This window comes from Mustela putorius, unplaced genomic scaffold (assembly GCF_011764305.1).
Source record: "Mustela putorius furo isolate JIRA1106 unplaced genomic scaffold, ASM1176430v1.1 tig00003853_pilon_pilon_pilon, whole genome shotgun sequence".
Lineage (NCBI taxonomy): Eukaryota > Metazoa > Chordata > Mammalia > Carnivora > Mustelidae > Mustela > Mustela putorius.
In genome coordinates, this window is record NW_025422005.1 from 16,593,101 (window position 1) to 16,619,110 (window position 26,010).

General features: G+C 46.3%; 1 protein-coding gene across 5 annotated transcripts in view; it reads right to left on the reverse strand.

The window, feature by feature from the left end:
- Positions 1–26,010, reverse strand: part of LUZP1 (leucine zipper protein 1) — a 102,648-nt gene that overhangs the window by 16,204 nt on the left and 60,434 nt on the right. For 4 of the 5 annotated variants that reach the window (XM_004741215.3, XM_045063936.1, XM_004741216.3 and 1 more), the window contains one exon: positions 15,302–15,411. The gene's annotated coding sequence lies outside the window, so the exon portion shown is untranslated. The remainder of the gene's footprint in view (positions 1–15,301; positions 15,412–26,010) is intronic. The other variant, XM_045063937.1, reaches the window with a different exon arrangement.

Consider the following 26,010-nt stretch of genomic DNA (forward strand, 5'->3'; position numbering starts at 1 on the left):
CAAATTAAAACCAAAGTAAACGGAACAGTGGGGCATGTGGGTGGCTTGGTCAGTTAAGCACCTGCCTTTGGCTCAGATCATGATTCTGGGGTCCTGGAATCAAGGCCCACGTCGGGCTCCTTGCTCAGTGAGGAGTCTGCTTCTCCTTTTCCTATTCCCCCTGCTTGTATTCCCTCTCTCACTGTCTCTCTCTGTCAAATAAATAAAATCTATTTAAAAAAAAAAAAAAAAGTAGGAATGCCTGGGTGGCTCGGTCTGTTGAGTGTCTGCCTTCAGCTCAGGTCATGATCCCAGAATCCTGGGATCAAGTCCCACATGGGGCTCCTTGCTCAGCCGGGAGCCTGCTTCTCCCTCTGCCTGCTCTGCCTGCCACTTCCCCTGCTTGTGCATGCTGCTTTCTCTCTGACGAGTAAATAAATAAAATCTTTTAAAAAAGAAAAAAAAAGTAAACTAAAGAAAAGTAAAATTGAAGCAGTAATCAACTGACTCTTTGACGAGAGCAACAAAATCAGTAAGCCTCTAGCCAGGCTAATGAAGGGAAAAAAAAAAAAACACCAGAAATTATTAGTACCAGCAGTTAAAGAGGGGACAGCACTACAGATCCCATGGACAGTAAAAGGATAATAAAGGATTATGAACAACTGTATACCCACAAATGTTACAACCTAGATGAAATGGACCAATTGCTTGAAAGATATACTATCCCAGAATTCACACAAAGAAACAAATAGATCATCTGAATACGACCATATACCTTGTAGGCCCCAGAGAGGACTTTGATTTCTCCTCTATGAAATGGAGACCCGTCCATCATCTGAGCAGAAGAGTAACATATTCTGACGCGGCTTTAAAGTGATTAATCTGGACTATATTGTTTCACTTACACGTAGTTGAAAAACAGGCAAAAACTAATCCATGGTGATTGTGGCTATCTCTGGGGAGACCATGACTAGAAGGGTCATTAGGGATGGCAGGTTCCTGTCATTGAGCTATATAACTTAAGGTTTGTAGATCCTATGTTACACCTCAATAACAAAAAACAGAGACAGAGGACCTGTGAAACAAGATACAGATCGCCATGACTGCTGTGCTCAAAACAGACCACAGCGGTTAAGGGTGAGAACAGTAATCCAGGCAAAAGGCAGCTGTGGCCCGGCCCAGGATGGCAGCAGCCACATGGTAAGAAGTGGTCCAACTCCGGTCACTTTAAAGGAAAGGAGAATCACAGCACCTGCTCTTAGGCTGCACGTGAGGTATGAGACAAGGGATTAAGAATGACTCTGAAGGCCCCGCGCTGGAGGGGCGGGGGGGGGGGGGAGCATGCGGTCCGCTGCGCATCCAGCTCTAGGTTTCAGTCAGTTCAGGTCATGACCTCAAGGTTGTGAGATCAAGCCAGGCTCCGGGCTCAGCCCCTCCTGCTCATGCTCTCTCTAAATAAATAATTAAGTCTTGAAAATAGAATAAAAGCTCTTAAAAAAAAAAAACAAAACAAAAAGAATGAGACTCCAAGGGTTTTAGTCTGATTTTGTAGGACTGAGCTGTTATCAATTCAAACAGGGATGACCGGATGGAGCAGTCTGAGAAGGAAGATGAGGAATTTGGTTTGGGACATATTATTTATGAAATATGAATTAGTCATCCAAATGGAGACATTCAAAGGCTGTCGGAATATACAAGGCTGGATTTCAGGAGAGAACGCGGTGACTGTACCAATCTGTGAGTCAAGAATGAATGGACGGCTGAGAAAGCCGTGATCTGGTGAGATGGTCAAGGAATGAGTGAACACAGAGAAATCAAGAAGTCCGAAGTCTTAGCCCCGAGGTGGCCAATATTTTGTACGGGTGGAAATGTAGAGGAAGCAGCAAAGACCCAGGACAAAGCTGTGAGGTGAGGAACACTGGAGAGAATACAGGCCCACGGAGGCCCAGCAAAGGAAGCCTTTCAAGGAAGAAGCGTGCTCAGTTCTGTTGAGGGAAGCTAATGGCTCAAGTGAAAAGAAGCCGCGACCAGACCAGAATTTCCCAACTTGGAAGTCCCCCTGCCAAGAGCAGCACTGTGAAGTGATGAAAGCGAAAGTTCTATCAGAACGAGGTTAAGAGACACAATAAGGTGATGAATTAAAGAAAACAAGTATTAGATGATTTCTGTATTCTGTTAAAAGCAGAGCAAGTAAAAATAAAAATGAATACGTAAATAAATAAGCAGAGCAAAATTGGCAGGGAGGCCACTGACAGAAAAAGTGGTATTTAGGCTTTTTGGGTTTGTTTTTTTTTTAACAGATGGAACAAAAAATATGTTGGCATATTGATAAAGAGTATGACCCAGGAAAAAAGAGAAAGTTGGACAAGTTCTGAAAGACAGGGGGAAACATTCTAGAACAACGTTCTTGGGTAGGAGAGAGCAAACGGGCCCGCGGCATTAGGTACCAGCAGCAGCGCTGCTCCAGCGCATGCGCGCTGACAGGCAGGCAGAGGACGCGCGCGCGTGCTCGTGGGCAGGTGGGAAGGCGGGTGTGGTGGTAGGAGTCCAGCCAGGTTCTCTTCAGGTGGTTGTGTGTCTTCACTGATGAAGAAAGCAAGGTCATCATCTAGAAGTGGCAGTGGGAGAAGAAGCATCGCCAGTTTCAGATCTGGTCAGCCGGGTGAGCGGGAAACAGTGCAAGACGTCCAGGCAGCCTTACGGGCCCACTTAAATTCACGGTTAGGATTTAAAGTGAATCCCATCGGCAAGGCTGTATTTCCGTATCTTACTCACCGATCAGAGGAAGGCACAGAGGAGACTGAGCTGGACGGAACCCTGCTGGAGCTCCATGAAGGTAACAAAGCAAGAGAAGGCCCCAGAACTGCAGGCATGGGCAAGAGAACATACGCTCGTTCAGTAGAGAGGGCCGAGAACACGTGAACAGTGAAAATGCCATCGGACCAGATGAACTGAACGTACCAACAAATGACGGAAGGACCACTGGAGTCGGGGTACTAGCAGCAGTGACCTTGAAAGACGGGAGGTGGTCGTCAGAGAGGGAGCTATCTCTAGGAGCTGAAATGACCCAGGGGTTGCAGTAATGGAGAATGCCAAAAACCAAGGTAGGAATAGGTGGCAAAGGACGTTTAGGGCAGTGACACTACTCTACCGGACACGGTAACGGTGGACACATATTATGCGTGTGTCCGAACCCACTGGATGTGCTCCAGCAAGAGTGACCCATAACACAACTAGACTCGAGGGGATTACAGCATGTGAGTGTAGGTTTGTTGGTCGTAACATACACAGGCTCTGGTGAGGAGTACTGGTAATGGGGAAGGCAGACAGGCAGAAGCATATGGGAAATCTCTCCCCATCACTTCATCTGTGAACCAAAAAATACTCTAAAATAGCCTTTTTCCTTTTTAAAAATATTTTGTTTTTGTAAGTAATCTCTATGCCCACACGGGGCTCCAACTTGCAACCTCAAGGTCAAGAATTGCATGCTTCACCAACTAAGCCAGCCAGGTGCCCCCCAAGATAGTCTTTTCTAAGATTTTATTTATTTGACAAAAAGCATGCACAAGCAAGGGGAAGTGGCAGGCAGGGGGAAAGGGAGAAGCACCTGACACAGGGCTCGATCCCAGACCTGGGCTGAAAGCAGATGCTTAACCAGCTGAGCCACCCAGGCGCCACCCAAGAGAGTCTTAATTAAAAAAATAAAATAAAATAAAAATCCTAAAGTTTTTGGTCATAGATGACCATGATCATGGGACTGCTAGGAACAGGGATGGGCTAGGAAGATCCCTGGAAAGAGAGAAATAACCACGAGGCAAAGGCACTGCAAAGACCAGAGAACTGTACCTTGAAAGCACCACAAATTAACAGGACCAGAGCTAGAAAGAGTAACATTAAATAAAAAGCTAAAGTCACTGAGAACTCAGAGGCACTTCAGGGGCTGGGGCGTCAGAAGGCGACAGCGGGGCTAAGGGTGTGTGTGGGGTGATGGTCTGATGAGATTAGATTTAAGACTAGGCAGAAGGAGGGAGGGAACACGGTCTGAGCTGCAACAGAAAAGCAGCTACCACTCAGAAGCGAAGGACTGACTCAACAGTGATCCCACAAGAAAACCCAGGACCAAAGAGAAAGACTTGAGGGAATGCCAAAAGCCACCCCAAGATCCTGCTCCCTGGCCGCACTGTAAGCTACCGGCCACCAGATGGAGCCCATGCACAGTCCTAAAAAAAAAAAACAACCACCTGGCAAGGCAGGGAAGGTGCTGGAGGTACAGGGCCTCCCGGCCTCTGTCCCCCGGCTCCGCCTCCGGGACCCTGCCCTCCCCCTGGCTGGTTCTCCCTCTCCACCACTCTGCTTCCTGGGTCCATATTTCCTTGCTCCTTCTCTCTGCTTCTTTTGGTCTCCTTTCTCTTTCTAGTTTATATGCTTCCTCACTCTCAAAAATGGAACTTTAAAAAAAAATTATATATTTTTATATTTATATATATTTTATAAGAATTTTTTATTTTTAATATATTTTTTATTTTTAAATATATTTTTATGTTTTTATTTATATATTTTTATAAGAAAAAAACCTTTTCCCTTCTTCCCGTCTACTTTTCCTACTTCAAGTGCCACTTGTTTTTGGCCTTTTGCCTAGAAGTCCGGTAAAAACACAAAACAAAACACCTGACCAGTGTACACACAGGGTGAAGGAAATGGGAGCTGAATAAATACGGGCCATACTGATTTTTAAAAGGATCTGTACTGGCATAACTTACTAGAAAACAAATGATACATGATGTTTCTACTAAGTACATTGAATCAGCTCATCCTCATAAATATGCTAGAAAGCCATTACATTGTACACTTCTAAAAGATAAACTTTGATATGTAAATTAGGTCTCAATAAAGCTGTTTAAAAAACAAAACAGGGGCACCTGGGTGGCTCAGTGGGTTAAAGCCTCTGCCTTTGGCTCAGGTCATGATCCCAGGGTTCTGGGATCAAGCCCCGCATGGGGCTCTCTGCTCAGCGGGATGCCTGCTTCCCCCTCTTTCTCTGCCTGCCTCTCTGCCTATTTGTGATCTCTGTCTGTCAAATGAATAAATAAAATATTTTTTAAAAAATAAAATAATTTTTAAAAAATTAAAAAAAAAAGCTTACCCCAAACTTAAAACATCTCCCTCAGCAACTCTCACTTACACTATAGTTTTCATAAACAAATTTCCTTTTCCAGAAGAGAGAAATGTTACTTTTAGTACAGCCTGTCTACAAATTCTAATTCTGAATTAACAGAATCCAGGAATCCTATTGCTTGTTTATTCATTTTGCTTTTAGTTCCAGTTTTACATGTTCTGGTCAAAACTCGGACGGGAACCAGACAGCAGAGCACAAGAACTAAAAATGATAATCCCAATAACTATCTAGAAAATACTTACTGGCGACGCAAAAAGGAGCTCTTACACGTCGCGACTCAAAACCCTTTCAAGGTCCTAGCTGCTCTCGGGATAAAGACCAAAGTCCCCAGGGAAGCCTGGGAAGCCCCGAAGGCTCCGGCCCTGTACCTCCTTTCGCTCCTCTCCGAAGTCCGCGTGACTCCTGCAGCCCACAAACCTCGCCCTCCCTCCCCTTCGGTCCTTCACTAGCTTGACTGGTCATCTCTCTCGCGTCTCCAAATCCCACCTTAGACAATTACCTCCTCCTGGAAGCTCCTGGAGCACCTCCCTCCCTAAATCGCAGGATAGGGGCCTCTCCTCCTCCCTCTTCCAGTGAGTGTGCTGTACTGGTCCCATCACAGCACACAATGCGGTATTCAAGTGGTATCGGACCCCTTCTGTCTCTTCAACTTGTTCCTTATTCAAACGGTATCCAGAGTACCCAGCAGGAAGCCTAGCACATAATTAATGCTTAAAATTTGATGAATGAATGGCTGAAGAAGCCCCCCAATTATTAAATGATTTAGCCCTTTGCCACTAACCATTAACACAAAATAATAAAAATGATGTCAACAGGCTACTCATGGATTACAAAGGCAAAAACAATTGCCAAGAGCAGATACAGCCGCAGGGGTATCAGGTCCTGCGGTGATGCTCTGAATGACCTCATCCCAAGCCCAGGGCCACCTGCAGTGTCTCCCTCCCGGGGCTTTTCCCTGCTCGAAATCTGCCCCTTCTGGCTTTCAGGTCTATGCATGGAAATGGGGCCTAAATACCAAAAAACCCACATCACTCACAGGCTTTCTAGCTCTAGTTATTGGACCACATGTTGGAAAGAAGGGGAAAAAGAAAATCTGGATCTTCTTCCACTCCTTAGAATGGGATTTCAGAGCCAAAATATAGTTCAAAGATCATTTAGTCCGCTGGTTTTCCAACTGGGCTCAGCGAATCCCCTCAGAGGTCATCCAGGGCAAAGACAACAAGGGAGAAGATCTGAGCGGGCCAAGCTTCAGGCTCCTTCATTCACTTCATCAACCAAAGCAACTCCTTAACGTACTGGGTTCCCCCACATGACAATAAAGAGTTCCACGGCTTTGATTTATAATAAAACCACCCATTTGGCCCAATCCCCTTATTTTAAAAATGAGCAAACTGAGACTCAGAGGTAAATACTGTGGTTTCTCTAGCAACTCAATAAAGGTAAGGACTTGATTCTCCTGACTGTCTCTTCAGGATTCTTCCCATTGTGTAGAATCACCTTCCTGAAAAATCTTAAGCATTTTTACAAAGTGAGGAGTTCTGATTATACACAGACCAGTAACAAAAAGATGCAGAGGACAACCCCAGTGGAGCACTACTGTGCTACAGACAATATTAAATAATTAATAATATATATAACATACATGCTTTCTCTAAGAATCCCAGATCTACCACTTACTTTTTCTTAAACAAATTACCTCTCGGAGACTTTCCCTTCCATAAACTATGGTAATCCCAGGAGATATAAAGGGCTTAGCAGAATGCCCTGTGCATAAGTCACAACCAACAGGAGCTATCACTACTATTCTACTCAGCCTTCACAATAACATTATGGGATTGGGACTTCTGACCTCCGAAGGTCACATGGACAACGGCCAGATGTTGAACCCAAGTCTACTTCCATAATCAGTATTCTTTTAAGAATGTTACCCTGTTGGCCAAATCAGTGATCTCTGTGCTCCAACCTTCCTCTGAGCAAATAAAATACCAACCTGACCTACCTCACAGCAAAAAACAAAAAACAGTCAGCTAAAGAATTCTGAAAAGTCCTGTGCAGACCTAAGGTTAAGTTTCATCTGGAAAATCCTCCTATAAATAGCCTCTCACCAAAATCAGCCCTTCTTCACCCAGGGAAAACAAGAATATTGACTGAAAATGGGGTCAGAATGTCACTTTTCTCTGATCTTTTGGCCCTAAGCGTAACTGGAGTTAGAAATGCTTTGCTACCTCCAACACCATCCAAAAGGAAGCGGTAGATGCCTCTCTTCCCAGTGCCTCCCACATGCCCTAGTTCATCCAGGTAAAATTCATTTATTTAAGTAGACATCTATGGAACATCTATGATGCACCTAGTATTTTGCCAAGTGCTAGAGAGATTATCACGACCTGACCCTTGCCTGGCCCTTGGACAAAAGAGAACCGATCATAAAACAAGAACAAAGCAGCCTCCTGGACAGTCCTAGACCAACCACACAGCACCAATCCTCCTGCTTACTGTCCTCCTACTGTGCACAGTTTACCACTTGACACATGCTGCACTGGAAGCCGGAAGAACTGACTGACTGTGCCCAAGGGTGGGTTCTGGGAAGGAAATGATTGACAGTAAACCTCAGGAATCATAGGAAAGTGAACAGAGGGAAGGGTAGTCCCATCCTTTAATGCCAACATGCCCCCTGCCAGTGTCTAACTCAGTTCCAGTTCACACTAGAAGGATCCAGCGCCAATTCCCGCACACTCAGGGTTCCTTTCTGCCAAAGCTCTTGAACCCGGTTTCCAATGGCTCTATCCAGCACCTCGGAGGCTGGCTCTTCTTCTGACCAGGAAAGTCTGAAATAGAACATAATCAAACCTGCCCTGCCCTTTCCCCCAACACAGCTACCATGATTCACACTTCCTCTTCCCAACAGTCCCTGAAAGGAGGGGTCGGCAAGCTCTGTCTTTGGAGTCGGCCAGGACCAACCATGGGGAGCACCGAGTAGAAGGGCGGAGCCGATACGCAGTACACCCGAAACTAACACCGTGCTGTGTGTTAATTATACTTCAACTTTGGAAAGTAGGATAGTATCTACAGAAGGAGACAGCTTAGTTTGATAGTAAATAGTTTAGGTTTTTTAAGACTGAAGTTGGGGTCTGTCCCAACTACTCAATTCTGCCACTTTGGCATGGAGCAGCCGTACCCAATGTGTAAGTGCTTGGCATCGCTGTTTTCAACGATGTAAATCATTGTATATTTCTAATTGTTGTAAATTTGTAATCAATTTGAGTTACAACAACAGGCAGGGGGCCTGTGGACTACCGTTTGCCCACTCCTGACGGAAAGGACAATGGGAAGAGTACGTTTAAGCAGCTTCCTCCCAACCACTTCTGGTCCCCTGCCTTAAACACTTGGGCTGTCCACATCTCCACTTCTTCCTCGGGGCTTCTATGGCATGACTGGGCTTCGATTATTTTTCCCAGAAGCACAAATTCATGTCTTTTCAATATGCAAACCGCAAACATTAGGAGCCGACCTAGCACAGAAAGATTCTCCAGGTGGAAAAGGTCTGAGAGACCCTGTGACCCAACCTCCCGCTCTCTGCAGAAAGTGCCTTCCGAGTAGCCACTCCACTGCTGTTCAAACACCTAGAACAACAGACAGGACATGTCTTTCTTCCCCAGGCAATCATTCCATCTTTGGACAGCTCCTTTTCTTTCTTTCTTTCTTTTTAAGCACACTTAACCACTTCGTTACTGCCTGACCTTTCTACTAGAATGTAGACTCCATGATGCCAGAAACGCAGCTTTTCATTTGCAGATGCTTTTAACTGCTGTCTCTTCAAACTCTGAACGGTGTCTGGTGCATAAAGGGTATAAAATAACTGTTTTTGGAAGTAAAGAAAGAAGGAGGGAGGGAGACAGAAGGAGAGAGGGACAATACATCACTGCATCTGGGAAGCTTCTCCCCACAGGATGGAGCGGCATGACCCGCCAGCAGGCACATAGGCTCGGGTGGCCATGTCGAGGAACGAGTGTATGAGTGCGCTCTCAGCTTCTCCCCTTCCTCTGGGTGGCCTCCGCCTCGCTGCCATGAGACCATCTCTCACGGAGGGGCCAGTCCTCTCATGCCTCTTCAGACAGCCCCCCCCCTGCCCCGCAACACAGTGCGGCGCCCGAAGCCGCGTGGGAGCTCCCGCCGTGGCGCCCACCACACTCCCTTGCTGGACGCTTGTACGCCTCTCCTGGGCTCGGGGCTCCGAGACCAGGGACTGTCTCATCCTTTTTCTCCCTTCGCGGGCGCGCAACACTGATGGAGCCAGGCAAGGAACCTTACGAATGTCTGGAAAATCAATGAAGCTGCTGGTCTGACTATGTCCTATACTGACCAAACTACAGCTAAGGAATTGTCTCCAGATCTGGCCACCGCAGTCAAGGAAAGAAACCCAGACTTTATGCCAGAGGTTACAAAGGCAAATGTCAAAGAGGTCAGGCCAGGAATGTCAATGAGTAACAGGGCCCGGCAGGATACTGGCTAAAAGGGGAAATCATGCTCTACTTATATCTCAATCTCTTAAATGTGGCCAACTCATTCAAAAGGGAAATAAAAAGACCACCGCTGTACAGACTCTTCTCAACACATCCTACATGTCTACAAGTGGCCATGGGAAGCAACATGCTTGGGACAAAAGGACTTCAGCAAGGGAGCCACACAATGAGAGCTGCATTTGTGGGGGGCCTGGGGAGAGGTCCCTTAAGCATTCAACTCTTGGTTTTGGCTCAGGTCGTGATCTCACCATCACGAGACAGAGCCCCACACTGGACTCCATGCAAATTCTCTCTCCCTCTGCCTCTGCTCCTCCCCACACCACGAGCTCACACTCTCTCTCTCTAATAAATAAAAAGATCTAAAACAAAACAAACAAACAAAAAAAGAGCTGCATTCATGAAAGATCAGTCTAACGGGATAAACTAGGCAGCTATTGTAATAGTCAAGGCAAGAGACAGAAAAAGGCCTGAACTAAGGCAGTACCAGTGGAGTAAAGGAGTGGGGGAGGATTTGAAAGATGACCTGGTTAATCCAGTTTTAATAATGAACCTAAGACTGCATGAGCTAATCTGGCAACCACACTACCAGTTTGTAGGTTCATACTGAAATTTTTTAAAAATATGTTATTTATCTATTTGACAGAGATCACAAGTAGGTAGAGAGGCAGGCAGAGAGAGAGAGAGAGAAGCAGGCTCTCCGCTGAGTGGAAAGCCTGATGTGGGGCTTGATCCCAGGACCCTGGGATCATGACCTGAGCCAATGGCAGAGGGTTTAACCCACTGAGCCACCCAGGCACCCCTGAATTTTTTTTTTTAAGATTTTATTTATTTATTTGACAGAGAGAGATCACAAGTAGGCAGAGGGACAGGCGGGGGGTGGGGGGAGCAGGCTCCCTGCTGAGCAGAGAGCCCGATGTGGGGCTTGATCCCAGGACCCTGGGATTATGACCTGAGCTGAAGGCAGAGGCTTTAACCCACTGAGTCACCCAGGTGCCTCTATGCTGAATTTAAAAAAAAAATAAACTGCTATTAAGTCTAATTAATTTTAATAACCTAAATATAGGACTTATTTCTTATATCTTTTATAGGCAGTATGATACAAGGATTAAAGATTACAGACACTGGAGCTAGACAGCCTAAATTCAAACTCTGATTTTGCCATTTACTAGCTGTGTGATCTCAGATAAGTTACTTGACTTCTCTGTGCTTCAATACCTACCTTTGAGGGTTACTGAAAGTGCGAATGAGTTAATACATGACATGCTTAGACTAGTACCCCGTCCATCTTAAGTGCCATATCAGTTATAGCTTAATTTATTAACCATTTTTCACATTTCAAACACTTGAAAGATAGCTTCAATCAATAGTTCCAATTCTCTAAATACTTCTACACATTCCAGCTTGCAAATATTCACTGCAAATATGACGGGCATATCTTTTCTGTATCTGACGCTTATGTCCAAACTGTTAAAATATAACAAAGAACAGCTGTCCGGAACGCCACTGAAAGCAGCCCCTCTTGGTAAACATTGATCCATTATTAATACTTATAAATACCTACTAGGTAACCCAGCCCAAATTTCTGTTTTGGGATCACATGAGAAAGTATTAAATGCCTAACTGTAGTACTAACATCACAGTATCTCCGTAGCATATTTCGGACCATCTAGCCTAGAATCCTTGCAAAAATGAATTGTCCTGATATACATCAAAACGTTATATGTAGTAATCATCTATGGATGGTTTGGGGTTTTTTTCCTATTATTTATATTTATTTTCTATATTTCTACAACTTGTACTGATGCTATAGCTTAAATAAAAACAAAGCACAGCATGGGCACAAGGGTGGCTCAGTTGGTTCAACAACTGCCTTCAGCTCAGGTCATGATCCCAGTGTCCTAGAATCAAGTCCCATGTCGGGTTCCCTGCTCCGAGGGGCATCTGCTTCTCCCTCTGCCCCTCCCCTGCTCATTCTCTCAATCTCTCTCTCCCAAATAAATAAATAAAATCTTTAAAAAAAAAGAAAGAGGGACGCCTGGGTGGCTCAGTTGGTTAAGCAGCTGCCTTCGGCTCAGGTCATGATCCCAGCATCCTGGGATCGAGTCCCACATCGGGCTCCTTGCTCCACGGGGAGTCTGCTTCTCCCTCTGACTCTGCCTTCCACTCTGTCTGCCTGTGCTCGCTCTCGCTCTCCCTCTGAAAAATAAATAAATAAAATCTTTAAAAAAAAAAAAAAAAGAAAAAAGAAAGAAAGAAAGAAAGACAAGGCAGAGCTTAAAGAAAACAAAGAACTGTTATCAGTTAGCACGGCTTCCTTAGGGAACACAAGTGGCTTCTAGGGGACACTGTGTTTTCATCCTCTGCTCAGACAGTTTTAGAATTTCACCAGGGATCACTATCATGTGTCCACTGATGCCCTCGAACTCATGTGACCTAAAGGTTAAGTCCAGAGAAATCAAACATTTCTACAGGGAGAATCAGAATTTGACTCTACCTTCAAATATGTCCAGAATCCATTGCTTTCTGGCTACACACCCTAGGACCCTAATCCAAGCCATCATCCCCCCTAGACTGTACTGATCAGTTGCCCCCCGCAACCGCCTCACCAGTCTATTCTCCCACAGCAACCAGACAAAGCCTTTCAAAAGAGACGTCAGCTCATTCACCCTCTGCTCTGACTCTCCAGGGCATCCCCCATCTCACTTAGAATAAAACACGCTCCAGGGGTCCTACCTTGGGCTCTAAGCAGCAACCTGACCTGGGCCCCACTGCTTCGCTGCTCTTCCTCCGACGACTCTTTCCCTCCCACTCCACTCCAGCCACACAGGCTCCTTGTCAAGGCCAAGTTACACTCGCACCTCGGGGCTCTTAAACCTGCTGTTCCTCTGCCTAGGAGGCATTTCTCCCAGATACCCCTGGCTGGATCTCTCCCTTCTTTCAGACCTTGGCTGAAACCATCACCTCATCAGAGGCCTTCCCTGATCTCCTTACGTCAAGGAGCAGCCCCCAGGCTCCCTTATCCCTTGGCCACCTTACCCCACTTTTGTCCTTCTGAGCACATATCACTTAGCGGACATTATTTCTCTACTCACCTGTTTGTTTCTACCTAGTTATTTATTTTCTTTTTTCATGTTTCTACCCTTCAGTATAGAATCCTTGAGAGCAAGGACTTTGCCTGGTTTGTTTAGTGCTACATTATTGTTTTGTTTAGAGCTGTTTAGCTCCAAAAATTGTGCTAGGCATGGAGTAAGTGGTCAATGTGTATCACTAGAACATAAGCCCGGGACATAACAAAGTACTCTATGAACAACAGGAATGTGGAGTAAGTTTTGTCAAAGAAAATGACTACCTGCCCTGTCAAATTCAGCAAGTTTATTAAAAACCACTGGTGCTTCTTCTTCTTTTTTTTTTTTTTTTTAAGATTTTATTTATTTATTTGACAGAGAGAGATCACAAGTAGACAGAGCAGCAGGCAGAGAGAGAGAGAGGGAAGCAGGGTCCCCGCTGAGCAGAGAGCCCGATGCGGGACTCGATCCCAGGACCCGGAGATCATGACCCAAGCCGAAGGCAACGGCTTAACCCACTGAGCCACCCAGGCGCCCCACCACTGGTGCTTCTTAACTACAGAGAACAAACTGCTGCTGGAGAGGAGGTGGGCAGGGGATGGGCAGAAAAGGAGGGTGCTTGTGGTGAGCACTGGGTGTTGTATGTAAGTGATGAATCACTAAATTCTACCCCTGAAACTAATATTACACTACATATTAACAAAGTAGAATCTACCTAAAAACTTGAAACATAAAAACACACGTACGAACAAAACCACAAGACACCGGTGCTCCAATAAAAAGAGACTGTGATACCATCAGAAAGATCAATGAACAATGAATGCCGGCTGCCACACCACCCGACCAGAACGAGTTTCCTAACCCAGTCCCCTGAGATAGGAAAAATGCTCTCGGGAAAGGAACAGAACAAGAATCCTGAACCAATTTTTTTTAAACGTTTTTATTTATTTATTTGGGAGAGAGAACAAGCAGAGGGGAGAGTCAGAGCGAGAGGGAGAAGCAGGCTCCCCTCTGAGCACAGAGCCTGACATGGGACTTAATCCCAGGACCGGGAGATCATGACCTGAGCCAAAGGCAGACGCTTACTTAACTGAGCCACCCAGACACGCCAAGAATCGTGAGCCAAGTAACAGGGCAAGAGTTTGCCTCAAAGTTTCCCACCCCCTTAATAAGAGCCTGAGCTATGTGTGATGTACCCCCTTTTCCTGGGAGGGGTCACCCTGAGAGTGAGAGCTCCTGCTGAGATTCCTTTCCCACATCCTGTTCTGTCACTGCTCTGTCTAGAAGCAGGTCCCAGACTCAGTCTGCGGCCTCCCCATGGCTTTCCCTTTCCAGAGAACCTTCTTCTAGCCATTCTCCAGCTACCACTGATGACCTAGACCCCTCCTTTGGCCACGCAAGTGTGAGCTCCTTTTACTTCCACACTGCACTCTGCCTTGGGCAGCACAAACCAATAAAATAAAAATAAATAAATAACCAACTAAATAACTAGCGTGCAGAACCCAGAAGGGCCAGGAAAAGGAGCCAGTTGTCAACCATAGGGGTGTTTGTTTATTTTGCTTTGCTTTTTTTTTTTTTTAAAGACTTTATTTATTTATTTGACAGAAAGAGATCACAAGTAGGCAGAGAGAGAGAGAGAGAACGGGGAGGAAGCAGCTCCCCGCCGAGCAGAGAGCACTATGTGGGACTGGATCCCAGGACCCTGAGATCGTGACCTGAGCCTAAGGCAGAGGCTTAACCCACTGAGCCACCCAGGCGCCCTTTGCTTTGCTTTTTAAAGATTAAGTCAGTTACTGTCTCAACCAAAAAAAAGAAACTTTCTCAAAAGAGAAACATTCCAGTACATTGAAAAGGACCCAGGGTGAAATCCAGTCCTCCCCTTCACTCCTTGTGTGAAATTTAAAGGAAAGCTCTTACCTGTAGCATCGGTGTAGATACTAAGGTAGATAATACAAGTCGAACAGGACTGTGTCTGGCGCACAGTAAGCATCCAGAAAGTGCTAGCCAGGCCTATTTCTGAAAGCTGTTGACTAAATGCTAGGATTTTTTTTACCTAGCCACCTGGTTGGCTCAGTTGGTTGAGCATCCAAGTCTTGGTTTCGGCTCAGATCATGATCTCCGGGTTGTGAGATCAAGTCACCCATCAGGATCCTCATTGATCTTTTCTCTCCCACTGCCCCTCCCCACCCTTGGCTGGTTGGCTGATTACATTAGCAAACACATGAAGGGGGCCGCCTGGGTGGCTCAGTCGGCTCAAGTGTCTGCCTCCAGCTCAGGTCATGATCTCGGGGTCCTGGGATGGAGCCCCACGTCAGGCTCCCTGCTCAGCAGAGTTTGCTTGTCCCTCTCCCTCTGCGCCTCCCCCAAACTTGTGCTCTCTCTCCCTCAAATGAACAAATAAAATCTTAAAAAAAATAAAAATTAAGTACTTAGCACAGTGTTTAGTTCATCAACAAGTATTAACTTTCCTCCGTCTCCTGCAGCGGTGCGGGAGCTACAGAGACTGCAGGCACCATGCGATTCCATCGGGATGGCCAGGCTTCACTGTACCATATACTTACCATTTAGGTAATGTAAGCTTTCTGTTCATGCCTCTGGGGGCTCCCCTGATGTCTCCTCGCTGTCTTGGAAACAGGCACTCGCTATATTTCAATGGCAGCTGCCTTCTGACCTGGGCAGAATATAAACAGAAAGCAAGACATCGGTAAAGCGGGAACTGTACCAAGAGCGAGCCTTTTCCTTTCAGATGGTCTCAAGGCTGACCGCACTTTCTTAAGTGACTTAAGTGGGCTGCCTCCACAGTCCCCAAAAGTCTAAAACTCATGACATCTTACAGCTTGGGAGGGATCTCAGAAATCAACTAATTAAATACCCTCAATTTAAGGAAAAAAACTGAAATTTGGAAAGGGTGAGTCACACAACTGCTTAGAGCTAAAGCCAGGATTCCACTAAAAATACGATGTTCTAGAAGATGGGTAAGGAGAAAAACCCAAACATCTGTGGAGTACCTACCACACCCTAAGTAATATGTTTTATATTTTATACAAGACAATAATACAATAATATCACCCTCTAAGAAAGAATCTAAATTTCAAGAAGTCCGTGATTTGTCCGAGGTCTTACCGCTTGCTAATAAATGGCCATCAGGATTTAAACTGACGCCTGTCTGACAAAAAAGCCCCTTCACTAGGCTGACTCTTGTCGGGCTGCCTTCTAGATGTGGTCCTTCAAAAGGCCCTTGAACCACCCAGTATCAATTAGAACCAAGTAGAGCTTCTCTGTCTGCAAATTACCCTCTAGTTTTATAACAAGCATTCTGCCAGACCCAAAAGACTTACTAACCCACGGAGTATTACCCCTAAAGTTTCAGAAGAATTACTGGGGGTAGAAGATCTGGGGCAAACTTCTGTCTATCTTTATCTTGCCAAAGAAAGGAAAGATACCTTCTACACTGGAAGTAAAGCTTTTATACTTGGATCTTAAACACAAACTAACCCCCTTCTTTTATCGGGACAGCACATCCCACAGACTACCTTGTGATCTCTTTCCGAGGCTGTTGGTTCCTTTAGTCTGACTCCCACACCCCCACTACCAACCCCGTAACACACGGCAGAGTTCATCCCTGCCTCTGTGCTCCTAGAGAGTGAGAAGGCTGAAAACAGAGAGATAACTGAGTGATAGCTTTTTCAAATGGCTTTAAAAGAAACATGAGGGGGCCACCTGGTTGGCTCAGTTGGTTGAGCATCCAAGTCTTGGTTTCGGCTCAGATCATGATCTCCGGGTTGTGAGATCGAGTCCCCCATCAGGATCCTCATTGATCTTTTCTCTCCCACTGCCCCTCCCCACCCTTGCACATGCTCGCTCTCTCAAATAAATAAAAAACTAAATCTTTAAACGAAAGAGGAGAGCCTGAAGCCTCAAGCCAGTAAGACCAGAACAAAAAAGAATGAGTGACAGGCAATAAAAACAGAAAAGTAGGAAAAAGGATCTACACCAGAGTCAGCACCCAAGGGATGGCCTGAGTGGATGTGGATTAAGTTTTAGCCTCCCCCACCCCCCCACACTTTTTAAAAAGTCAGTCTAAGTACACCATGTATAATTGCTATTTCAATCTGCTTTGTCTCCACGCGGCCCAACAATGACAGCAGCACCGCTGCTGAGAGCTGCTGTCCCCACCGCCTCCTGCCACATTTCCCGGCAAGCTACTAAAGCCCAGGGGGCTATTCCTTTCAAAAGAGGAAAGAATGCGCTGCCCAGAATCAAACAGACAGGAACTCCCGATGATCTGGATTTATTTTCAACTGTCTACATTCTCTCCTTATTTTTAAGGGATGAAAGCAAGCAGCAAACAAGTTCTTTCCTTTGCTTCTGAATGTCATTTATTTCTTGCAGCCTTGGCGTACTGGCCTTCTGTCCCCAGAACAAGACGATGACTGTAGACTCCTCAGACGCTGCGGTGCTGTGACCCACCCCGCGAGACCCGCCCATACCACTTCCCTCTGGTACCCCTTCTGCGGTTTCTCGTTGTTTACTTTTGCTAAAGACAGTGGTGGCAGTCTGCGTATGTGGGTAGTGTCTATCTGTCTGTCTGTCTAGAAGCAGAGATGAAAGGACCCTTACAGTTCATGGACAGTCCAGCTGCCTCATGTGCCAGAGGAGAAAGTGAGTCCCGCCTCTCTAACCCGCCTCTCTAAGTGAGAAGAGACTTGGCCAAGGTTGCGAAGCAAGTTAAAATGAACGCGGCTCGGCTGAGTTCACCTGAGCTCATACACTGCACTGAACAAAATGCGACCAATCACCCTTATCTGACTGCTACCGACTGAAAGTCTCTTAAATATGTATCACATTTGTTCCCAAAACACTTTGATAATGGATAAAAATGCTATTAGATATTTCTGGCTCCAGTATGATCCTCCAACAGATAACGACGATACACTCTGGATAAAATGTAGAAAACTATCTGAAGTGAACAAAGGCTGGCAGACCTAGGAGAGGAGTCAAAAACTGGGAGAAGGGGTTGGGATAGGACAGTTCCCCGGGTTCGGAGCTTTCATCAGAGGGCTGAGCGGCGGCACAGCCAATCAAAAAACAAACCCCAGGCTTTCTCTCTGGAGGAACCACAGACAGAGTCCAGAGCAGCCACAGGTAAGAGGAAATAAGAAAGAAGAGGGCCAGAGAAGCAAAGTCCCAGGCGCTCTGTGTGAACTCCATCCAAACCTCTAGCTGAGCCCGGAACCGTACACGTGCAGGCAGAACTCCAGCACTTCAGCCAAGGACAGAAGCACTGAACTAAGGTTTGAGCGCACACCTCCCTCTCCACAGAGGAGACAGACCCTGCAGATGTAACCGTCTGCTAAAATAAAAACATCACCAGAAATCAGGGTCTCCCCAGCATAACATCCACACGCATTCCTGTTCAGGCTACAGTCCCAGATCACATGAAGAACTACAGAAACTACATCCATTCGCAAGGAAAAAAGATCATTAGCAGAGGGCAACTCCAAGATGATCCAAATACGGGAATTACCAGACAAGGATATTAAAAAGCAGCAATTACAGCTAAGCAGAGGAAGTGAAAACATTTTTATTTGGAAAGTGGCAATTTCAGAACAGAAATGTAGTACCTGAAACAGCCACACGAAATCCTTTGAATGGGCTTAAGAACAGGTTGGTGATGGCAGAGAAAAGAATCCATGATATCTGCGGATCAAGAGAAATTATCCAAACTGAAAACCTCTGGGTTATCCACAGTCTCTAGAAGAAACACCCCTCAGCCCTTCACCGGAGTGTACACAGTGACACCTTGACTTTCTGTCACCAGAGAGAACCAGACAAAGGATCACGCAGACACTACGACCCTGTAATTCTGCTGCAGCAGGTCACCCTCTTACCAACACAGTCACTTTTTGAGCTCTTCCAAATGTGAGCCAGGAACCAAGACAAAGGTGGAAAATGAGAGGGCGGGATACTATCCCAAGTCCTAGGAGTCCAACCTGGTGGTCCACTGTGTCTGCTGAGAAGCAGAAAGTGAGGAGACAATCATTTTTTCTGCTAGAACTGTCGAGGAAGCATTCTCAGGAGTGTTCAGGAAAAAAAAGCGAGGAGGGATTTTATGTTTTTTCTGCCCTTTGCAATCTCTTCACTGAAGAGCCAACCCGTAAACAGGCTGACGGCAGGACGGAGTGAGCCCCGTTACTGGGTCTGGGGCTGAAAAGTGGCAGCAGCTTGGGGAGAGCCAACCTAGCGCCACCCACGTTGGTAGAAGCAGCTCAACCTGAACGCCGCCCCTGACCAGCATCCCACACTCAAGTCACTCATGCTGGAGTTCAAGACTAGGGGAAAAACACAGGCTGCAGGAGACCAGTCTGAAAGCCCTGCTTTTTTCTCAATGCCCACTCCGCCCCACCCCACCTGCCCACCTGCCCACGATGGGGCAGAATCCGGAGCAAGTGGGAAACTGGGGAAAGGGTGAGGAGCCTGGAATAGGGAGTTCACAGACACCTGACACACTGTCAAAGGGTGAGGAGCCTAGAATAGGGAGTTCACAGACACCTGACACACTGTCAAGTTCACCCCAGTCTTTTATACTCATCTGGGTCTCCGTTTCATCAGTCAAACAAAACACTCGAGACAAAATGATACTTAAGGGCCTTTCCAATAGTAACATGTATGAATCTTTAACATGCTATCTTCATGTGTCCTTGAAGAAATTATAAATAGGCCCCAAAGGCAAAAGTGACATTCCAAGTCAATGACTTATTAGAATACCTCAGGGTTATATGATTATTCATTGTTAAAGAATAAATTAACAGTCTTGTTATTAATTCTTAAATTTCCCATTAATAACAGATATCAATACCTATCTATGATAGAGGTCTGCTAAAATAATGTTCAATTTGGGCCCCCTGGGTGGTGTAGTCGGTCAAGCGTCCGACTCTTGGTTTAGGCTCAGGTACATGATTCAGGGTCATGAGATCGAGCCCTGTGTCAGGCTCCACGCTCAGCACAGAGCCTGCTTGACTTTCACTCTCCATCTCCCTCTGCCCCTCTCCACCACTCACATATTCTTTCTGAAATAAATAAATAAACGTTTAAAATAATAATAATGTCTGACTCTCCCAGGATAACTCTTTTATCCATGTAACTCTTGGGAGGAGAAGGCAGATACTCTTATCCCCCACATGACAGATGAGCAAACAGATTAAGACCGGGGACTCTTTTATGGTAACAGAGACAGGACTAGAATCCAGTAATCCCATTTCCAAGCTTCACCAAAGAAACCAAAGCAAGCTTACCAAAGAAACTTCACCTAACAAAGAACCCAGAGTATAAACGAGATTAAAATTAGAAAGAAAGGATTTAAGAACTTTCAAACACTTTGGAACCACTTATTAATAAACAATTGATAAGACTAGCTTGTGATTAGGGCATCTATTTAGAAGCAGGCCCTCAAGGACCGCCACCTGCCCGCTGTTTCCTTTTCCAACAAGTAGGCTATAATTGAGACTAGGCTTCCTTGCAATTAGCCCGTGTCTGTGGGGCTTAGCAATAGAACCACATGTCTAAAATTGTTGGGTTTAGACCTGCTTTAGAAAGCTGGCTGAATCAGAAGAACACGCTGGCTCCTTTTCACTCCTAGGAGTCTTTAATTAGGCTATCAAGGGGCCACAAGGATTAGGGCAGGTAATGGCAAATGTAAACAGCAAGTCACAACCTCAGCCTAAGGAGTAAGAAACCGAGAAAGTGCTTTTATTACCCAATTTAATCTTCACAGCAGCCCCCTCAGGTAAATACCAACATGATTATTTTATAAATGAGGAAGAAATAAAGAGTAAGTCACGTAGCTGGTATGTGGACTCTCACCTAGGTATTTCTGACCCACAATTTGCTTTCTTCTCTCCATGAAACCACCTCCCCAAGGACTCTTTGAGCTCTGACCCTCAAGAAAGCCAGTCCTGATCCACATCCCAAATATTACAAACGGACAAGAGGCTGATGGGTAGCTTGTGCATTCTTTCACTCAGTCACGTACTCACACAGGTGCTGACTGGCTACCGGGCATCACGCTCTGAGGTGAGCACCGGGGATAAAACGGGGAGTGGGAAGAGAACTGTCTTCACGCCGTTTACTGGACAGTCCGGCGAGGAAACACTGATTAAAGAATCACACGAGTAAATTAACAGAAGGTGACCCATTCACAGAGAGGTCTAAGAGGCTGCCACGAGTTGTCAGGACATTTCTAAGTAGAAGAGGGAGCACAGGGAACCCCAGGAGCTAACTGGATGACGACGAAGCGGGGACAAGCAGACGCATGACCGGAGACAAGGATGGAGACATAGAGAGCCACACAAGGCATTTGGAGACCAAATCACGGATTTGGGTCCTGATCCAGAGCTACAGAATGTCCTTTAAGTGCTAAGTAGGGGTAAAGTGTGTACATTCCAAAAAGGTCATTTCAGCTTCAGTATGGACCACAGATGGAAGGAGAGGAGAATGGTGCCAAGATGCAGAGGGAGGCCAGCTCCCGGGCCAGGAGGCACAGTGCGGTAAGAGCGAACCGCACGCGGGGGTACCCAGCACCTACTATGGCCCCAGGCCCCATTCTGGGCACTTTGTAGGAATTCACTAAATCCTTACAACAGCTCTATGAAACATACTATTATCCCCGTCTTATAAAAGAGAAGTTAAGTAATTTAATGGTACAACATACCCCCTTCAGGTGCTCACTTCCCTCATAATCAGTCCCTTGCAAACATCTTTCATTCACTTGCCCCCACCGGAGTCTTCAACTAATTAAACTTCTTCTCACTAAACCAAACTAACCACTTCTCCAGCCCCACACCAAAGCAGCTAAGTTACCAACTAAGCTGTGTCTCTAGAGAAAATACCAACTACTGATTGGCATCAACTTAAAAAATTTTAAGTAGGCTCCATGCCCATCGTGGGGCTTGAACCCATGACCCTAAGATCAAGAGTCACATTCTCTACCAACTGAGCCAGCCAGGTGCCCGCATTTTAAATTTATCACCACAAATCTCAAACACAACCCTCCACGCTGCCAGCAATCCTACGACATTTCCCTTGCTAGGTTCACTCTGCGACTCCCCCCAAAATAACTCCTGCACATCTTTTTCGTTCTCAATAAACCTCCAGCCCCTATCAGCTAAATAATTCTGTCTCCAAGAGGCAACACTCAGACCAGTCATCTCCTAACTCCAAGTCTAACTACACACCAGCATTCTGCTTTCCCTTTTGTTACAATGAAAAGGCTTTGCTGATACATGACATATAACTTTTCATGTGTACGATGGATCAGATTCCCTCTCATCTTCAGAAGCAATGTCCCCCGCTAGCTTACGTCATTTTTCTCCTGTGCAGATTCTCAAATGCCCCTACCCAACAAGCATGCGGTACACAGGCTAGCCCTGGCCCGCAGAGTCCTACCAGTGGGAGTACGGAACTGAGACAGGCACCTGGGCATCTGGGAAGCAAGCTGACCAGGCAGTGGCATCCAAGCACAGGCACCGAGGACCTCTCAGACAGGGTCTGGACCAGTGAGGGTCTGATCAACTCACACAGTGCATCGCACAGGAAGTGAGTTACAGACAAAATGCACACAGTAGTCCCACATGTAGGTCCCAAACTGGAAAAAATTAACTGGCCCTGCAGCACCTATAGCTTGAGAAGCCACACTCTAGAACAGTGCTTCTCAAACTTGAAAGTGCACCCAAATCAGCTGGGGGTCGCCCTGAAGTGCAGACTCGGACTCTGTAGGTCTGGAATGGGACCCAAGGGTCCGTATTTCTAACAGGTTCCCAGATTAATCCAGAGGCCACATTTGGAAAGCGAGATTCTAGGATTTCTCATCTTAAGTGAAACAAAATGGGATCGGGAGGGAGACAAACCATAAGACACTCTTAATCTCACAAAACAAATTGAGGGTTGCTGTGGGGAGGAAGGGTGTCAGAAGGTGGCTGGGTGATGGACACTGGGGAGGGTATGTGCTATGGTGAGTGCTGGGAAGTATGTAAGCCTGATGATTCACAGACCTATATCCCGGGGCAAATAATACATTATATGTTAATAAAAATAATTAATTAAAAAAAAAAAAAAACAGAAACTGGGGCTCCTAGGTGGCTCAGTGGGTTAAAGCCTCTGCCTTTGGCTCAGGTCATGATCCCAGGGTCCTGGGATCGAGCCCCGCATCAGACTCTCTGTTCAGCGGGGAGCCTGCTTCCCCCTCTCTCTCTGCCTGCCTGTCTGCCTACTTGTGATCTCTGTCAAATAAATAAATAAAATCTTAAAAAAAAAAACAAAAAACCAGAAACAATAAACTCTCCCTTGATCTCACACCTCCTTCCAGCTGGGCCAGCCCCTGTGTCTCTGCTTCTTCTCACAGCAAAACCGAGTGGTCTCTGCTCTCCACTTCCGCACCCCTCATTCTCAGTTCATGCCAATCAGCCCCCTGTCCTCAACGCTCCTCAAAACCTGTTCATCAGGGCCAAAGGCCAAATTCTATGTGGTCTCTTCCTTACCCACCAAATGGCATTTAACACAAATAACCACTCTTTCTCCATTGAAACCCTTTCTTCCTTCCTTGGTTCCAGGATATCACACTTTCTTGATCTTCCTAGTCCACGGGTCAGCCTCAGTCCACCCTGCTTTCTCCTCTACTTGGCCAGAGACAGTCCCGGGGCCTCTCTTCTTTACCGGTACCCTCCCTCCTTTGGGCAATCTCCTCCAGTCCCATGATTCTTAGTATCAATGACCTCCAAATTTTTATCTCCGGCAATGACCTCCCTGAATTCCAGAAGCATATCGGACAGCCTTCCTGACTTCTCTACCTGGATGTGTAACCGATAGCCCATATCCATATCTTCTCAGACTCTGGATGGTATTTACCCCCCACCCCCCTTTCCCCAAACTCATTTCTCTTTACATCTTCCCCCAGTTCACAAAACCGCCATTCACCCAACTGCCCAGGCCAAACACCCCATCACGCCGGGTGTCTCTTTCCCTAACATCCCACCTGCAAACCATCAGCAGGTCCTATCAAGTCCACTTTCAAATTTTCTTGAACCTATCCCCCTGCTTTCTACATCCCCAATTAGGCACCCTGGTCCAAGCTACTGGACTTGCCCCCTACCTACTCCAACAGCCTCGTCAAGTCTCCCTGCTACCAACTCTCTCCTATATATACGGCACTCTCCGGATAGCGGCAAATTAAATTTATAAACATTTAATCAGAGTCTTGATCGATATAGACTATATCTGATATAGTCAAGACTCTATTCTGCTTAAAAACAACATAACAAAACACCTCTCACAGCTTTCCCTTTCACTTAAAATAATCTAAAATCCTCACCAGAGTCTACAAGGCCCCGTGGGACACGGCCCTTACCTACGTCTCTGACCTCATCTCCCACCAGGTCCCCTCCCCACTTCCCGCTTCTTGCACCCAGTGTTCATTCCAGCCTTGGGGACCTTGCACGAGCTGTTCCCTCTTCCCTCTGTACAGCTGGCTCCTTTTGGTCATTGAAGGGTCAGCTTAAATTCTACCACCTCTGTGAAGACTTGACCAGACAATGTAAGGTTGCTCTCCACCTGTAACATATCACAGGGGTTCATGTGCAGTTGTAGCACTTAACCTTATCTGGTATTTTGTTTACTGTCTTATAGTTGTCTCTTCCTCCCCACCCCTACCCTCACCTTCTATCTCATCACTACATCCCCTGGGTTTTCCATCTAGAACCAGGCCTGGCTGACAATAACTAGAGGGGTCTGGAGCACAGGGGAGCAATCCAGGCTCCAATACATAAACTCATGAGTCACGTCCAGAGGTGTGGTTACTAAAGCCCATGGGACAGATGAGATCACCGAGGCAGAGTGTCGACTCTGAGCAGAGAGGAGGGCCTGGGACAGGAGAATACTTCATAGCTGTAGAATGGATGAGCCTACAAACACAGCCCAGAAGTAGGAGGAAGAATAGGACAGTGTTACGTCACCAGAGCCAAGACAAGAGAGTGTTTCTGGAAGGAAGGCGTGGTCAACAGCATCAACTTCACCGAGAAAATGACCAAAAAAAACCCCAAAAACAATCTGTTGAATTCGGCCTCATGGAGGTCATGAGTGACCTTACTGAGAGGTGTACAATGAAGTGCCAGAAAGCTGTCTGGGACAGGCTAGGTGGAGGGAGGCAGCGAGTGCAGACAGCTACTCAGAGAAGTCCGGCTATTTCAAGTGAAGATGACGGATTCGAGAGAATGCGGGGTGGAGGACACCTGGTTTCGTCTGTTTCTGCTTAAAGGGGGCACTTGCCTCACGTACGAGAGGCAAGTAAGTCCTGGTGGCTGCAAGTCACCCAAAGGCTTCGAGCCTTTTTTTTCCTCAGCTTAGAATTCCACTCGCCTTGGACTGATTCCCAAATGTGCAGAGTAACAATCTGGAAGCCCTTTTTCACACGTGTATCTCCTCTTCCGCACTCCCCCAGGAGATAAAAATGCCCTTCCCTACACTTTCCCTTGGTGCATCAGGAACAGAAGACGTAAGTGGCTGTTTATTACTGGAGGGCCTGGGTTTAGGTTTGCTCTGCCCTTTTAATTTCAAGATACATTTTGGGGGAGTCATCATTATTTCTACCCTCAGCAAGAAATTTCTTTCCATATATATACATGTATAGATAGATAGATAGATAGATGTAGTCTCTAGAGAGCTTCCCTTGGTCTCTATTGCACACTCCTCTCCTCTGTCTTGCCTGCCGCCCAGGCAACACCCTATAATGGAAAGAGGCCACATGGTCTCGGGAGCCAGGCCACCTCGGTCCCCCTACAATCCAGTCACACAGCACTTGAGGTGATTCCACTTCCCCATCTCAGGTTCCTCAAGTGTACGCAGAAACTCTAATACCTAAACTTCACGGGGCTGATGTCGGGATTTTAGGAAAATACACCTTGAGTGTACACACGAGGCCTGGCAGAAGTGTATTCTACAAATGTGAATCCGATTTTCTTCTCGTCACATTCTGATAAAGCGTTACATCCCCTGCCCATTTTTATTTAGTTTCTCTTTCCCTCCGAGTGTATCACGAAGCCCTAAGGAAAGGAACCTTGAGAAATCCATTAGCTCAGTCCAGCAGAAATAATTTTGAAGAAGTACTAAGAGAGGCGGGCAGGGCCCGAGGCGTCGCCGGGCAGCATCTGAAAGGGCAGGGAGGACGCCCCGGTCAGAAGACCTCAGCCGCCGCGCTGCCCGGCTCTCTGCATCACCCCAC